At 35.7% G+C, this 17,448-nt stretch overlaps 2 long non-coding RNA genes across 2 annotated transcripts; both read left to right on the top strand.

Moving 5' to 3' along the window:
* Positions 1-8,937: 8,937 nt before the first annotated feature.
* Positions 8,938-9,433, top strand: LOC135145208 (uncharacterized). The gene is made up of 3 exons (XR_010283368.1): positions 8,938-9,046; positions 9,142-9,261; positions 9,326-9,433. It is a non-coding gene; the product is annotated as an uncharacterized LOC135145208 (long non-coding RNA).
* A 695-nt stretch (positions 9,434-10,128) lies between these two features.
* Positions 10,129-11,613, top strand: LOC135145195 (uncharacterized). Its single transcript, XR_010283355.1, has 4 exons — positions 10,129-10,547; positions 10,604-10,710; positions 10,780-10,959; positions 11,014-11,613. It is a non-coding gene; the product is annotated as an uncharacterized LOC135145195 (long non-coding RNA).
* Positions 11,614-17,448: the final 5,835 nt, after the last annotated feature.

The raw sequence follows: 17,448 nt of genomic DNA, 5'->3' as shown, positions 1-17,448 counted from the left end.
CGGTCAATATGCAACTGCACTGAGAAGGCCCTTTGGCATTGGCAAAATATAGGAAACCAATAAGAACATTTATTTGTAAGTTATCTATAGGTCCAACTACATACCCACAGTTTGTCACTATATTTTTTGCGTCTAATACTAATTCCACTATTAGTATAAAATAAATAAAATAGCAGTTAATGTAGTGTAAAATAATACCAACCTTCAATTGTCTAATTCCGTCATGAACAAATCGCGCGGCTCCTCTCTAAGGATACGAAGCATATTGTTCTCTGCAGAGAACAAGAGAGAGGTTCTGACCACAAATGTCCACTTTTACCTTTGTAGAGTACTGACTGGAAGAAATTATAGGAGGATTATCAGCTGTTTCCTTATCAAAAATGGTTGTTTCTGTTAGGGTATTTAAACCTTTACTGACCGGCATCTAAATCTTTAAGCCCTTTAAAATTAATTGTAAACAAATGAATATATATATATATAGACGTACAGATGTGACTAAAACAAAAAAAGCACTAAAAAAAAATTAACACGGCTGCTGGCTTAATTTTTGGTGGACCTTCATTATATACTAACAAATAAGCAATGAAATAATTATTGATAATCATAAAATTGCCTAAAAAGGGTAACGTTAAAACTTATGAACTGGGATCTTTCCCTCAACAGTTTCCTTTTCAAGGCCAGAATGCATAGAAACATCGACCATAGTAAGAATCGTAATCATTATTATTCTTTTCTTTCAACCAACCTCACAAAACTTAACTTATATAGAATGCACTTGGAGTAAAAAATTAGCATAAAAACACAAATTTCTTCGAAGTTAGGATCTGGGGACTAGGGTTACCAAATGTGAATATTCCACCATTTTAACGCCGAATATACAGTAAAAATAACTTTTTTGTTGATACAGCAAGATATATGCTACAGCGACACTAATATGAGGTTACCTGTCAGCTTAAAGCAGTCAGTGGCCAATGACAATGAGCGATAGAGAAAATCAACATATTGAAGAACATAACCTATTATACCAGTACACTAAAGCTCATAGATAAACAGTCTAACAAAATCAAAATGAGGCGATATGAAAAAGTGACTAGGGTGACGTGTTACCCCGGTTATTATTCTAGGTTAAAATACTGGCAAGGGGTAAAAAATTTTCAATACACTAGACCGTGTTCCCCAACCTATTCACAAACCGCGAGCCGGCGAGAAAAGAAAACCATTTTGCGGACCGGCATCGATCAGAAATAATCAATATTTATAGAATTTTAATTATTAAATGTAAAATAAAACTCACTTTTTCGTTAATGCGACACCTGCTGTTGTTTCTTGGTAAGCAAATGTAGTATGAGTGGTTCGCTGCGTTGTTTCTGAGAGACGAGGGGCTGCATTCACATCCATTCCATTCTCTGTTTGGTTTTATTATTGATAGCTGAAAAAAGTCTTCTTACACAGATAGGAAGTAGAAAAACAACACTTTATAGCTTTATTATAACTCAAGAGTTGGATATTTTTTACTAAGAGATATTTAAAATTGAGACAATGAATGCAATTTATATCTAGACATTACACAATTAGCTTTTCTTTCTTACGGGGATCAAGTGTGCACGACTTTCCTTCTTTATTAAAGGGATTATTATCCATAGGTTGCTTTTGAGTGGGTTTTTATTTTCAAAAAAGTAATTAGAATAGTTTGGGCTAACGCTCCTAAAAGTGGACTTATTATGTTGGCTATGGTCACTTGGTTGATTTTGGCATTGTTTAATTTTCCAAAAGTAAAAATATTTTTATATGCGACTTTTTAAAAGAGACAGCTCCTTTCTAAAGGCATCCATTTTATTTCTTAAAGTGAAATTGGTATAAGATCCCTGAAAAGAATTATTAAGTTCGTTCAGAGTGTTTATGTGTCTTCTATTACCCAAGCCTAGTCCACTAATTCCTCATTCATCAGGGGCATCTATGTCATACTTTGTTCTCGTAGAAATTGATTTACTTCTCTCTTCATTGAAAAGAAGCGTGTACAAAATCTCTCCTTCTCAATAACCATCTCACGTCTCCAGGGAGAAGAAAGGTTGCTGACCGCCCAGTCTCGTGCACAATTTTGGGTCCCTAGTTCAACTACATATTTTTTTATTGATCTTCATCGCGTCATCCAGCAGAGTTTTCAGTTCAGGATAAAGTTTCTTTGCAGCTAGATGCTCCCCGTGGATCATTCAGTGTGTGAACTAAACTTTTTAGTGAGAGACCTAATATTTTCGCAAATACCCCTGAGCTACGATAGCCAAGCTCGCAGCACTGTCCGTAGGCGCACTAACGCAAGTACTCCAGTCTAAGCCCTGTATTTAAAAATAGCCATCTAAAATATAAAATATCTCAAAACAAGTGATTCGTTCCAGGCAAATTAAGGCAACAATGAAGTTCTTTCCCTAAGTCGTCATCCACACTCTACCTCACGAAGCAAAATAAGATAACATTGTTACTCCCGTCAGTTGATTCATCAAGTTGAATTGCAAAAGATCTAGATTTGCTTTTTAAAAACGATGGCTCTCCTAGGAACTGTGTTTATTGGTCAGAAAGCGGTATAACTTTTTATATTTTAGTGGCTTGAGGACACAAAACTTGTCACTAGTCATCAGTGTTTTCAGTTGGCTTTTCTAAAGCTTCATCTGAGTACGTAGTGGTTCATAAAAATCCAATGTCCAGTGAAATCTGTATACTTCGAATTCATATTTCAAACCAATTTGGACGGTTTTATAGCAACATTTAAAACAACTTTAATTTATATTACGCATAGAGACCGAGGTGTAGTTCAATGCCAGGGCTAGTATAAAACCAAGCTTTAAATATTCCTTATCGTAAGGCCCAACATGTGTTTTTTGGGTTTGTACTGCACATCTCGAAGTAACCATAAATTCCATTTTCCTTTTTTTCACTAATCTTAACGCACTAGTAGTTGGCATACTTCCGAGGTCACATATTATCTTTTAGCTACTGTTTTCAGCTTATTTTTAGTCCATCTGGCAGGGTTTTAAACTTAAAAAATAAATGTCTACTTTTTGTTTTCTATACTATTATATTATGGGGCATTATTAGTCAATGCGGAAGTTTCTGTTCCGGATCTTCTACCTATTTCCATTGCATAGCTAGAGTTAGAGAAACTGGAAACTCGAAGGTGTCCCTCTTAGTGGCTACAAGATAACGGTTCATTGTACCATTTAAGATTTCAAAACTATTTTTGCACCTTCCCAGTGTTCACTACCGTAACCTTTGAATTGTTAGGATGATTTACTTACCGCTCAGTGAATGTTCGATCTTGTGCAACCTGCTAAATTTTGTAGTTCCCGACTAACTCCTTAGAAGGGCATCATACTCTTTCTTTATAATACTGGTGCTCAAGAAGCATTTTAATATAAACCATTTTGAGATATGGGATTCGTTCTCTAGATGAGTAAAGTTCATACCAACAAACCTACTTCGAGGAACTTTTTTAAATACTAAGTTTTAGTTCATTGGTTAATTTTCTATCTTCATCTTTATCATTAGTATAGAGTTTTCAAATAATCAACGTATACTATTAGGAAACATTTAAACAAACTATTAATTCTAGTAAACACGCACGGTCATTTTTAACTGCAATAAATTCTGCGCCTTTTAGAATATTAGTAAGATGATTGAAGGATAGCAATCCCGCCTGTTTGAATCCGTACAGTGCTTTGAGCAGTATTAGACAGTACTCTTTACCATCCAGTGTGAGAAGAATTAGTGAACTTTTATGTACATCGTGTAGTCCATAGATGCATGGAAATAGGCATTCTTAACATCAAACAGCAAACAATTTAGGTGAAATGTAAGCTAGAACCTCCACTAACCTAATAGTTTCTTTTAATTCACCGGGAGCATAGTCTATATAGTCAATAATTTTTGATTGAGTGAACCCCTCAGGCATAACCTAGATTTTAGTTCTACCATCATTTTCTAAAAAAATAGTTCTAGGAAGTTTTTTTAAGCTCAAATTCAGTTAGCGCTTTAGCAATTCCCCATGTGTTGGCCTTTTCCACAATATTTAATTCTTCTATGACGGATGCTTTCCATCCATTTGACATGGTCTCGCGGGGAGCCTTAGGAATTTATCTGTTTGGGTCCATGCCTATTATTTCAGAAGTCTCATAACTTGTAGATATTTATAAGCACACTTCATTGTCTTCTGTCAACACCGTGTCCTTATTTCAAATATCATAATAAACTTTACCTTCTTTAAGAATTACCGTTTTTACAGCCTCTGGAAACGTTACCCTCCTTCTTCTGTCTGCAAATTCATGCAGTACTTCAAATTTTATGCCAGATGCACAAGAATAAGCATCCCCTGTTACTGAGGGTTTCATTCATTTTAGTAGTTCCGACTTTATTATCGAATTCTGTTTTCTTCTTTTCCTCCAGGTTGAGTTCTTTCTCTAACGCACTTGGCAGGGACTCTAAGGCCTTATCATGATAACTTCCTCTTCGCTCTCAAGTACACTCTCCCAGTTTTAAGTTTATAATTTCTAGTTTTTAAAGCTTGTTTAGTGATAGGATCATAAATCCTCATGCAACCACCGCAGTGCCAAGGGCTAACCCTAAAAGTATGTTCTTGCAAGAATTAGGACATTTTCACGCAGGAAACATGAAGATAAAATACTTTAGAACCAAAGATGGTCAAATGGACCACCGTTGGTGTCATTTCTTGACAGCGTCCTCATTGGTCAGAGTATACGTTAATAATGATGACAGCATAACTAATTGCATTGACACAAAACTCGTGTTCAAATTTAAATTGTGATTGGAGGCTTTACCCATTTTCTTTAATGTCAATAAATCTTACAGTCATCGGATTAAGGGAGGGGTATAGAGGCTGTAAAAGTTTGTTTTATTCTTCTCTGTAGTTATATTTCCTTGAAACATTCGTTACGCATTCTTTTCCGTTCTCAGCGCGTATCCGACATCATAGCTATAGCCAAAAGTTTTATCCGAAAATTTGCCCCATTTCATAGAAAGCAACTGACTTTGCCCTGATCGAAAGAATCCATAAAAACTTGTTGCTTTTGCACACAACGGTGATAACATACTTATAATAGCTCAAAAATGCTGGTCACTGTCTACTAAGACCAACAACTAAATGAGATCTGATCGCAGGTCGTCATGTTTCTGGGTTGCTCCTCGTTTGAGTTGCTTCGTATGAAGATTCACTAGCGAAAGGACTGCACCAGCTTTTCTCCAATAATACATCAATTTATATTTATCAAAAATTCTTCGAGTTTTCTTTCTTTTAAGATGACCCATTATTTCATGCCAGTCGATTTTATTGCAATATTTTTAGATAAATAATAACACCAGTTGTTATGCCTTAGTGCTACCATCAGAGATGTTCTACTTTCCAGTGTTTTACTTATAGCTACTAGCTTCGAATAGACTGGTCTTTTTGAGTAAAAGATCGCTATGTTACTTTGGTCGCAAAGCGAGCCCACACTTACAAGATTTTCAGTGGCATCAGGGATGTTCAGAGCTCTACCTTTACAAAAATTGCTCAAACCTTTAACCTCTGAACAACTCCACTCAATCCAATTATTGTGTCAGCCACCGTCTGATGTTCACGGATATAACTTTTATTATTATAAAATGTGACAGCTGGTTTTGGAGTCCAAATTCATTCGTTCCATTATATCTGAGTGGTTGCCCATGTTAAAATAAGACCCTCACTCGCGTTCCTTATTAGGGCGTATGTTATTTATAACTTTAGTTCGGCACATTTTAGAGAGATGACCAATTCTACCGCATTTCAGGCACTTCAACCCATTTACTTTATGAAATAATTATTACTGCCATGATTATTCTTACCGAAGCGTATATATCGTTATGTTCCACGGGTTTCTTTTCTAAAGTTATTTAAATAGCTTGAGTTACTCACTTTTAAAGCAATTTCTTCACTGTATGAGTTCACGAAAACCTGTTTAGTCAATATTTTTCAAACAATAGCACTGGTCACTACTTCATTAAATGTTAACTTCTCCCTTTTATAACTCCTTTTGGTATCACATCTCTTTTAGGGTCTTTCCATACATTATCTGCGTGGAGAGCTCCTATAAATCTAGTGTTTTCATCCTCTCTCTTACTGTGGCGCTTTTGGCTCTTGGTATTTTAAACTAGAGCAGAGAAAATTAATTCCATCTGTTAAATATTGTACATTTTAATTTTCTTTCTTTACATTCACTAGCTTCTCCTCAAATGCCAATAACGTTCCTTCTATAACTACACTAAGTTTTCCATGAAGAGCTATTCATAATTTTTTTGGTTTATTTAAAGCTATTAATGAACCAGTGCCCTTTATTTGACAAAATTTACTCTTAAGACTTTCTTCAATATTATTATAATTAAGCTCTACGCAATTCCAAGTTTTCTTTTATCGCTATCAGTGCTTATAAATTGTGCTTCCATTCGGAGACACCATGTTAGTCAATCTGTTTCTTGTTTCAGTTTTTTAATGCAAGCACCAACACCGATATATGACATACTGCCTAAATTACGGTTATTCGTAACTACTTTCTATGCACTTTATATTTATTTTACTTACCTCTTATAATTTTATTTTCTAATAATAACTCAGTATCTCTTGGCTGTTAACCAGTGAAAATTTTAAGATTGAGCTATTTATGCTTATATATTAACAGCATATTTGTTCAGAGACCCGTTTTATACTAATTACTGTTTAAAGTATAATAAACAATCTAAATAAGCTATCAAGCAACATGCAATTCTAAAACCATACATCTTTATTTTTTTTTTATTAATGATTTTAGAGGATGCTCGGTGAGTTGAGAGTAGACCGCTAAAGTCTTAATTCGAGTGCAAGTGGGCGCCCGTACATCTCAAGGGGGTGGTTAGCTTTCGGGCCGCCCACCGCAGTACTAATCAAGTTTCCCGAAGATTTAACATCTCAAATCAGACAAGTTGAAGTGCTCTTCGCCAGTGCACTTCCCCCATACCGAAATTGTAAGACTCTTAACTTTCTATATACACAAAAATAAATTTTTATCATTCTCCTAAGGTCCACTAACTTAAACCACCCATTTTCTATATATGGGGACAGTAGGCTCTAGTTCTCGTAATTTATGAATGCAGTATTATAGGTAGTTTCAGTTAACTAAGCTCAACAAGACGCCATGATTAACAAACACTAATGCCGCTGTATCCCCTACAACCGTAGAAGTTTAAAATATTTATTGGGAAGCAATGCAAAATTCTTAAAAGAAAAACGAATTTAAATCTGCTTCGATCTTTTAATGTTCAAACACTCCTTTTAAAACCAAATTTACACCGAGAAATTTGTAATTTTGAGATATACAAATGTGATAGATCCGAACACAGCACTTCATACAGCTCTCGTTCATTATCCACGCCTTCCAGATAGCGATTATAAAAACGGTTCTTAATCAAAAAGTCTTGCTTTCCCGCTAAATTTGGAGTTAATATGCAATTAACCCCCAAGAGGAGTTTTAATGCTAACATTAATAACACCGGCAACGAATAGGAAAAAGAAAACAACAAAACAAGCCGTTTACACCTTTACAAAAAGGTTGAAAAGCAATTCCATTTATGTACATTGAAGATTCCGTTTAAAGGGGGCCGTTAGAGTCGATGTGTACCATCTTTGTATATAATAGTATTTCGTCTACCTATCCTACCAAAAAATGTTTAAATTGCTTTTATTTTGGAATAATTAGAGTTTATGTTTTAATTGCTTTATCTTTTAATTATAGTTTCAGTATGGCTTACTTTTGTTTAGTGTATAGGTGGTTAGGTTGTTTGCGTATAGTTTATAATTGCTGCAAATAATTAAATTCTGAAAACTGTTTTTAAAAGTTAGTAAAGACGTTCATTTTAGAAATTTTTAAAGCCGTTTTACTTAGTTTTAAATGTAGTTGACGGATTTTAAACGATGACAAAAATAAAAAATTGGTATTATTCTTGAGTTTATAGAAGCACTGTTTTTTCAAACCCCCCTAAGTTGAAGAAAAAATAAAATTAAGTAAAGAATAAAAAATTTTACTTTAACCTGAACCTTTTACTCTGTTAAGGATTATGACTATGTTCCAAAAAATTTTAACTACTTTTTACCTAATAAAACGAAATATTAAAAAGCGGTACCCTACAGTTAGTAGTCAACCTAAGTGTTTAATCACTGTATAATAAGACCTTTACAAATAGTAATTAACAACTTATAGCAGAAATTTGAATCCCCCACGAAGGGTAAATAGAAACTGAAAAAGTTAAAGGAGCGCCAAAGATTCATTTTTTTTTTAACAATGAAAAGATATTTTAAAGGCTTATAATGATTTATCTTAGTACTTTTTTTACGTTCTAAATTACATTTTTTCATTAGTTATTATTATAACTTAATAATTATACAGTCAAGAAAACACGAAAAACAAAATCGAAAGAGTCACATAGAGGCAGAAGGTCCCCCTCGCCCACGCACTAGCTCATTTTACGTTTGCTTTACGAGTTACACCCCTATGGTACTTTATTTTTTAAGTCTAGGGGGTGTCCCTCGCTTTACAGTTTGCTGAATAAAACGTTTAAGTACTTGATTGTTTCTCTGTTCCTTATTATCTCCCTACCTCCCCTTTTTACGCGGATTTAAACTTCGAGTATTTTGACCACTCAATGACTAAAAAAACTGATTCTGGTTTCGATGAATTGTGGTTATTTCGGGTCCCTCAAAATGTATGCTTATACTTCTTTTTTTCTTTATATATAATTTACTTTTTCTATTGCAGTTTAATCCCAAAATGCTTAGTGGTTTAAAAGTTAGTAAGATTGAAAACAAAGAAACTATTATTTCAACAGACTCATTTACTTGTGCAAGACCTTGCCTACTTTTTTATATTCTATTCTATTTATTTTCGTCTATAGTTTAGTTAACTATAGTCAAATTTAGTGTGTTCCGCCGAGCCCAGTTCTTTTGCTCACATGGTTCCTTTATTCCCCACTGACCAGCCAGCAAGCTTCACTACAGGCAATTTATACTAAGTGTTTTATCCTCCACGTAAAATTCTATATTTATGAAGACCCTTTTGTGCATCTTAATATATGTGTTTTTTTATACTAAAGGGGAAAGTGGATTTCGTCGTTATTTTACTATTCAATGCCCTTTAGAAGTTCCCACATTAGAAAACTTAGGATGTCGTTTGTTTAAAGAAGAACCTCGAGCTTTAAATGAAAAGCTTAAAGGTTTTTAAATATATTAGAGATACTCCAATTATAAACTTTTTTTTTGGCGGCTTACCACTTTAAGGCTTAAAACAAAGGTGGAGACCTTTTAGCTGCACTGAAGCAAAAATGTTTACTAATTCAGATTTGGAAAAAATTGAAATTGAAGGGGAAAAAAATAATTTTAATCTATTGTATAAAGCAAATAAAAACAAGAAGATTAAGTCACAATTAATAAGAAGATCAAAGCTGGTTTGTTACTCTCATTTACCTGCTCGCTGTATTTATTGCTTATAATATGCTCTGTAGATTTTTTTTTTTAAAGAATAATTAACGTTTAGAACTTTGAAAAGATTTCTTTATTCACCTTCACCTTCATTCTTTTAAAAATTATTTATATTTTAATAAGTTAGGGCTTAGGGTGAAAAAGTTGTAACATGTGAGCGTTCTGCTGAATTACTTTACTTAGCCCTGTGGGGTAAGCCTTTTGAAGGGTCCCTAAAAAGCCTTACATTTTTATTGAACCTTTCTAGATTAAAAAAATATTTTTCTTTCAACTCTCCGGTGTAGGTTAAAGACTTTGAGTTATAATTGTCTTAGTACACAAGCAGGTGTCACTACATTCTATATAAATTAATTTTTTAAATAGTTTACCGAGTTTGTAACTGATTTTAATGCATATTTATCCCTAAGAACTATATGCATATTATGTCCTACGATTTGCCGTGCTTATTAAATCCAAATACTCAACCATTAATAATTATTTCTGGTTATGTGGATAAAATTGTTAAAAGGCGATATCGTTTATGAAAGTGTCGTGTTTCCTAGTTTTAAGTGTGCTACATTCTTAAACAAAATATACTACTTTCAATTTCTAGAACAGGCGTGAGTACCAAGGGCTATTTTTTGATAAGAAAGTGTGCATGAACCATGAGCACCGACTGTCAGTATGTTCAGACCCTTTACGACGCCTAATTTTGATAGGAGCGACGGGGTAAGCGACAATTGTAAGAAGGTGAAGGGGGGAGTACTGGGGCTGCGAGGTAATCAACGAAAAGAGTCTCCTTATCCTCACCGCCTTCAGCTACTACATCGCCGTTATATGGTGGCGTTCAATGAGTTTGGCTGTGCCCCTTGACTCTCCTAACAAACTTTTGAAAGAAGACACTACCGTTGTCACCGGTCTCCCGACGCTTTACCTTACTTGGTTTCTCACTGTTGTTTAAGTGCACCATCAGCTATTTTCCTGCTCCCCCGGCGTTGTTGGTTTCAAATTTAGTAGTCCTGGTCTCGCTTGCAAAGCATAAGTACTTCACACAGTTGGTTCAATCAGGTGCAGCTAGCTAATTTCTTTATTAACTAGTGGTTTGCAATGGTTCGAAAATTCGAACGAGAATGCTAACGTTCCTCACTCATTCTATAGATCTTTCCTGCGCGGCTTTCAGTGGACCTTACTTTCTCGGACGCCAGGTAGTTTTCTATAGGACTTAGCATGTCCGCCCCCAAGATTTCACTGAGGGATTCTCATGGTCTTCCTAGGCATATTGCTAACCATTAACGGTGTCTGCCAGATTACAGGGAAGATAGCACCTGCCGAAGGACTCTTTCCACAGACGACTTTTTGTTAAGTTTAAAAGCAGATCTTTTGACCCGAGCGTACGCAACCTAGAGCTTTCCGCTGCACATGCTTACCTTGAGTTAACTTGATCCCAAAAGAAGGTACCATAACCACAACTTTCAGGTGATTTAGTCGTTGCCTAACTCGTGTTTTAGCTGCATTAGCCAAAGAGTTCAGCAAGACCTTCCAGTGTAGAGTGTGACATGACCAAAGGGTAATGAACCTACATTTAGCGTATGTTCCGGCGACGGGTGGCAACCTTTCAAGAAACCTAGATCGAAACCATCAGAGAGTGCAGAGAACTAAGCCGTCTGTAGACGCGAATTTTATATGTAGGCTTGTCTGTTAGAAGGATTTACACGGCGATGAACCTGGCGGCAGAAAGCAACCGTTACTTTCTTTGAAGAATGTACATTGCAAGCGCGAAGACTCACAAGTTTCAAGCCAACAGTCCAAGGTGCATGAGACGCGCCTAATGCTACCATTAAGCCAACTTGCACAGCTGCCCAAACGGGATCTTTGAATGATGGCCGACGCCCACATCGCTGTAGTCGCTGCGACAACAAATGTTGCTTGCGAGTCCTCGCAAAAAGGGTCGGGTAAAGATGTTTAAAATAGTAAGGTAGATTGCAGAGACAACCGCAAACAACGGGACTAGAGAACTAGTCTCTCATCTCTTATACGTCATTTTCAACGCCTTAATTATGACAAAAATACCTCTATTAGTACTAAAATAGTACAACCAGCAGTAAAAGGGGCGTGACGTAAATTTAAGAAGTTGAATTATTAGATTTATGAACACTAAAATGCGTATTTTTAATTTAAATAAAAAAGTTTTTCCTCATAGTTTAAAGATCCTAACTAGTCTCTTACTGTTAGATCCTATTAGATTTTATTGGTTTAACAGGTTTTTTTACCTTGTTTATTTAGTTTAGTTTATGTGACATTTTGGAAAGATAAGAATTTTATTAACTAAGCCTATGACTCTATCAACTTGAGCCAATAATCAGATAAACCTGAGCCATTAGTGCATCAACTTAACTAAATGCAAATAACTCTGTCAAAGGTAGCTCTATAAAACGTTAATTAGCTACAGTACTTGTTGTCACCCCCTCTATTCAATCTATGTAAACAAGTGGCATGACCGCTGACACAGTTTGCTTCCAAGTTTATTATTTAGCCAGAATATTGTTAAAATTGTATGAAGGGTTTGGATAGACCACAGTGTAGTTTTCGTAAATCATTTATTACACTTGCAATGAGTGATTTGGACGCACCTATTAGCTGAAAGTTGCATTATTTAATCAAACTTTGGGACTTTATACTAAGATTGTTTATTTGTTGTATCTTAGGTTTATTAGCTCTGTTTAATTGTTTAAAAATATATAAATTGCACAGGTACGCTAGTATTTTTACTTTGGTTTCAGGTTAATGAGCCTGTTACTTTAATAGATTTAATCAAAACCGCATTCACCTAGATCAGTCTTCGGCTAACTGTAGGATTCAGCTCAAGTCAGAATAAAATTTCATTGTTTTTTATTTGTTATACTTTTATGATTACTTGTATTAACGCGTTTTAAATGCAGGCTTTAGATCGTGATTCTGACACACCTTGTACGCTGAATAATAAGTCAAGATTGTGCTAACTTCCCGTGAATGATTTGTGAATTAGTGACTATGGCCCTTTTATGATAACGATAAAGTGACTATTTTCCCTTTCTGGAACTGTTAACAAGTTAGGATAAGGGTACCTTCCTTTGAAGGCTGGATCTACGTAAGTTGGCCAATGTAGAGAGAAAAGGCTCAAGTAAAATACTACAATTGGGACTCGAACCCAAAGAGGAGACTCTTAAGATCTCTGCGTAAACCCCCTCGCCTTTGTAGTTAAGGGCTACTTCAGTAGAACACAACAACTAACAGTCTAGAAATGCTAGCTCTTTAATGTTCTACTACAGTTGAACGAAAAGAGGATAAAAATTATGTGCCTCCTCTTGGGCATCGTAGTAGGCAATATGGTACATATTTCCTACTCGAGCCAGGTGTTATTAAACTACTTCGTGTTGAATAATCACCGTAAAGAGGAGGAACATAACTTGACTCCTTTTTACGTTCTTCTTTGGCATAAGGATCTAATTAGCATTTCCAGAGTGTTAGTTAGTTTTGTTCTAATAAAGTAGAACTTTTTCATCATTTTAACTATAGTTAAAATCTAAACTCTGCTCCTGGCTTGGAGTAATCTAGTGCTTATTTCCTAGCATTAACGAGGGGTCTATAGATCTGAACAGTGATCTCTAACTATATTCAAGTCCATTGAGGTGGAAAATCCATTAGCTTTCTCTTTGTCTTTCGATATTGATAGCTACCTCTAGCAGATTTATTACCTCGAGTAATAAGATCGGGCCTATATCTAATAGGCGTCTACCGGTAGGTAAAAAATATCTATGGTTGACAAGCAAGTGCCATCCGAAGGAGGATTACAAGGTAGATGTTAGGGTATCTGTCTTGGGTTATTTATCTTCTCTGATTCTAAGGCGTCGTTGATATTGTACGTTGTTGTTAATACGAAACTGAAACTAATGACAATTTTACACATTGAACAGTAAAGTAACACGAAGGGCAAACTACCTTTCAGCTTTATGCTAAACCCTTAAAATTAGGATTCTGATAACTTCCCGAGTTCGGCTCTTTTCTGAAGTACCTTGTACTTCGGAGAGTCGTAGGGTTGTCTGAAAGATGACTTTAAAAATCCCTTGTATTAAAAAAACATGCTCTTAAAATGGTAAGAAGTCATCGGTGATTCTACTCTTCAGGCAGATGCTAAATTCTCTGTATTCAGGAGGTTAAACTCATAATCTTAGGCTAAAGTTAGCTCCGAGTGATAAAAATGAGTTTGCCTTGTTGGATGATTAGTTGTAGCTTTGAAATAAATAGGCTCCTTAACTTTGCTAAAGTAAAAGCTTACGCGATGTATACTCGAGTTAACCCTATGCTTAATCCGGAGCTACTTGCGCAGTCACCTTATCAGAAAGTTTGGCTAATTAACGAGCTTTTTGACGATAGCATTGGTATTAGTTTGGTTAACATTCGAGCGGCCATGATATTCCATTCGGGTCGATCGTTCGCTGACTAAACTGTAAAGTGTTAATATATATATATATATTTACAATGCTTCTACCTTGTCGTAATGAAACAAAACTTTCCTTTATTTTCTCTATGCTATTTATCTAGGTAGAAGCATTTTTTCAAACTTTTGCAGGTCATTTTTGATAATTACGGAGTTTAAAACCTCATATAAGAGGTTAGAAGTTTGCCTCCTGTCTCGTTTGCTTGCGCGTGTCCTGCGCTCGCTCTTTGACTTTTGTGCGGAACGCGCGTGGGCAACCCTAATTATCGCTGCGACCTCGGCGAGGCACGCGTCGACGATCCTTTAAAGAAGTTTAATGTCAACCGTGCAGACAGGTGCTATTAATGTTAGCATTAGGGGCCTGAAATCTCATGTGCCTTGTGGACTGTGGGGTCTAACCTTTTGAACCTTCGCAATAGTTATGTACTTTCTTTAACGGGGGGACGATCCTTTTTTACCGCCAAGTCTTTACTGTAAAGCGGTCAAAAAAGATTCGCTCTATATATTCAAATTCGTATCTAATTTGGACGTTAGTCTTTGAAGCTTCCAGATGGTTCAATCTATGGAAGGTGAAAGGTTGACATCCTAGGTGGATTACCCTTCGGATGTAGACTTACCTTTGCGCGGATCATGCCGCTCTCTACTGTCTAACAGGCTTACCATACGTTTTGAACTATTGCAGTTCAACTAAATATCTGGGTAATAGCTAAATCTTTAGACCGTGACTATGGTACCTTCCTGGGTGAGGATCTGAGTTGTGAGTTGAACGTTTACTTAGAAAACTTCTAGAGTTGCATAACGCCAGGTTGAACACAACTACCTTTAAACCCGGCATAAACTTCAAGCTGGATTGTATATAGACAGGCGCTATCTTCCCTATAAATCTTTTACCAAATATGACGGTCGATAACATGCCGCGGGCTGGTCCTTTTGTATTCATTGACTAGAGTGGTTTGGGGAAAGGTTTGACTTTTCCGTAGTAAATTTATCTGAGCTAATAAATTTGGGTACTTTGAGGTGACACGTTGAATACTCGCTTCGCCTTTCGAAGCAGTTTTAAATCTAACATGCCTAGAAAGATCCTGTCAACCCCTTGATGAAATCTTGAGTTGTAACATGCTAAGCTGACTAGTACACTACTGTACATTTAAGTGAGTAGTTAAGAACGAAAACCATGGCAGCAAGAAGTAGTAAATGAGTGATGCGACATAAGACTATCGTCATATTCCATGGACATTGTAAAATAAATCTCTAGTATAAAGTTTGGCTAAATTACGAGCTTTGTGCTAACGGTACTGATTGAACAGTGTTATTTGTATATACTCATTTGGATGGTTCCTGACCATTCGGTTGGGCGTATATGGCATCTATAGGGTTATTAGATACGAGTATTATACATATAAGCCGAACCAAGTCAGGTGGTCATTAAACTACTTCGTGCTAAACAACCACCGTAAAGAGGGGAACATAATTCTCTTTACTTTTTTTGTTCTACTTTATAGACTAATCTAATTATCATTTCTAGAGTGGTAGTTAGTTTTGTTCTACCAAAGTAGATGCAATTCCAATGTGTAGCTAAAGTAATTAAGATAGCCTTTTAAACCTTCCCGAGGTCAACCTAAGCTGTGAAACGAACCTAGTTTAAAGAAAAACTTAACAGATAAACTTAAAATGTGAAAAGGGAATCTAGTTTAAACACTGAAGCTCTAAATTATTGATAACAATGGTAGTTAGATATGATAATGAGATCTGGAAGATCTTAGAGGTAAATAGCTGGCTTTGAAATTAGAACGGTAGTATTTTTATCTTTCCCAAAATAACTCATCGTAGTAAAGTTAATTAAAATATCATAAATGAAAAATGAAACTAACGTGGTTCTTAATTCTTTCATGAATGTAATTTAAGTGAGATAAAACATCTTCCTTATAACCTAAACTCTGCTACTCTACTACTGTGAGGACTTGTGGTAATCTAGTGCTTATTTTAGAGCAGAGAGGTTTGAATAAAAAAATATAATATAACTTAAATTAATAATATAAAATAGAATAAATATAAATAAAATTCTAGGTAGTATATCTAAGGTGCTTAAATCCTTTAATTTGTTGTTATCCTTCTATGGATACAACCACAATTTTGGCCTTTGACGGGTCATTTTTCGTAATTAAAGTGCTTTAAACACCGTATAAGAGATAAGAGGCTCGTTCTCTTACCTTTTTGGTTTGCGGTTGTCTCTGTATGCAACCTGAACCTTTTTAACCTTTTTAATTTTTTAAGCTTTCCCTTTGTGCGGGTCTCCCAAGCAACCTAAACTTAACTGTGACTACAGAAAGTAAAACCTTTGTCGTTTAATAGGCTAACACATTGGCAACAGCATAGGTTAGACTCTTTGTGGGATTGCTATGTCGATTATTTTGATTTGACATTCGACCGTTGGATCTACCTTTTGATCCTTTGATAAGTGTTGTACAAACCTTAATGGGCGTAAAAACTACTGTTCCACCTCGAGGGCCATAATCGTACAAGCGCACGAAAAAATCGTGCCTATATATAAAATTTGCGGGAAGGCAACAGGTATCCAACCTAAGGAACAGCAGCGTGTAAACGTAGGCTATCAAACCGCGAGTCATGTCACCTCTACTTTGCAAAGGGGTCAACTTAAGGTTAAAGAAAACTAAACCCTATACAACTTTAACACAATTTTGACACGATTGGCTAATTAACTATGAAACTCAATGGTTATGGTACCTTCATGTGGAATGCTCTGGGCTCAGGGTTACACGTTGCTTAGGAGAGTTCTACAGTGGTAGGAAATAACTAACTTAACTAAATATCAGGTTATATTATTGACACACGTATAGAAAGATATGCTCTTAAACTGGTAAAAACCCAAGGCAGGCTTAGTTCAATGGTTGGTTAAATTTTCCTTGTAGCATGCAGAAAACCTGGATGATTAGTAACTTGATTCACAAACGAGACTTGTTTGAAACTCATGCTGACTATGTTTCCTTGAAACCAAAAGGCTTATTAACCTTGCGGAATTAGAAGCTTCGCAATGAGTACTAGCTTTGCCTTTAGAAGCGGTCCTTCGTGATTTGCCCATAAAAAGTTGGCTTAATCAACCTTGATACTATTAAATACGCTGATGAAACCAGCTAAGCTCTATAGAAAACTTCCGTTATTAGAATGAGTACTTGCGAAAGAAAGTCATGAAGGAAGGATCTGTGAAATGAGTTATGTGACCTAAGACCTTATATTATTTTCTAAAGCATTATATACAATAAGCTATAAAAATCATTGGATAAATATACTATTGTATTAGTGCTATCTACTCTTATCATTCAGATTGTTTCTGGCCGTTCGGATCTGAGCATGGGCTACATGGAAAATAATTAGGTACTAGTACTATATACATAACCCGACTTCATTGCGATGTGTGACCACTGAATCAGCACACTTGAGGTCGGCA

Source organism: Zophobas morio, unplaced genomic scaffold (assembly GCF_036711695.1).
Source record: "Zophobas morio isolate AGI-343-1 ecotype UQ-CSIRO unplaced genomic scaffold, CSIRO_AGI_Zmor_V1 ptg000131l, whole genome shotgun sequence".
Lineage (NCBI taxonomy): Eukaryota > Metazoa > Arthropoda > Insecta > Coleoptera > Tenebrionidae > Zophobas > Zophobas morio.
Note: the sequence above shows the minus strand (reverse complement) of the source record. Positions and strands in the feature narration are given on the sequence as shown.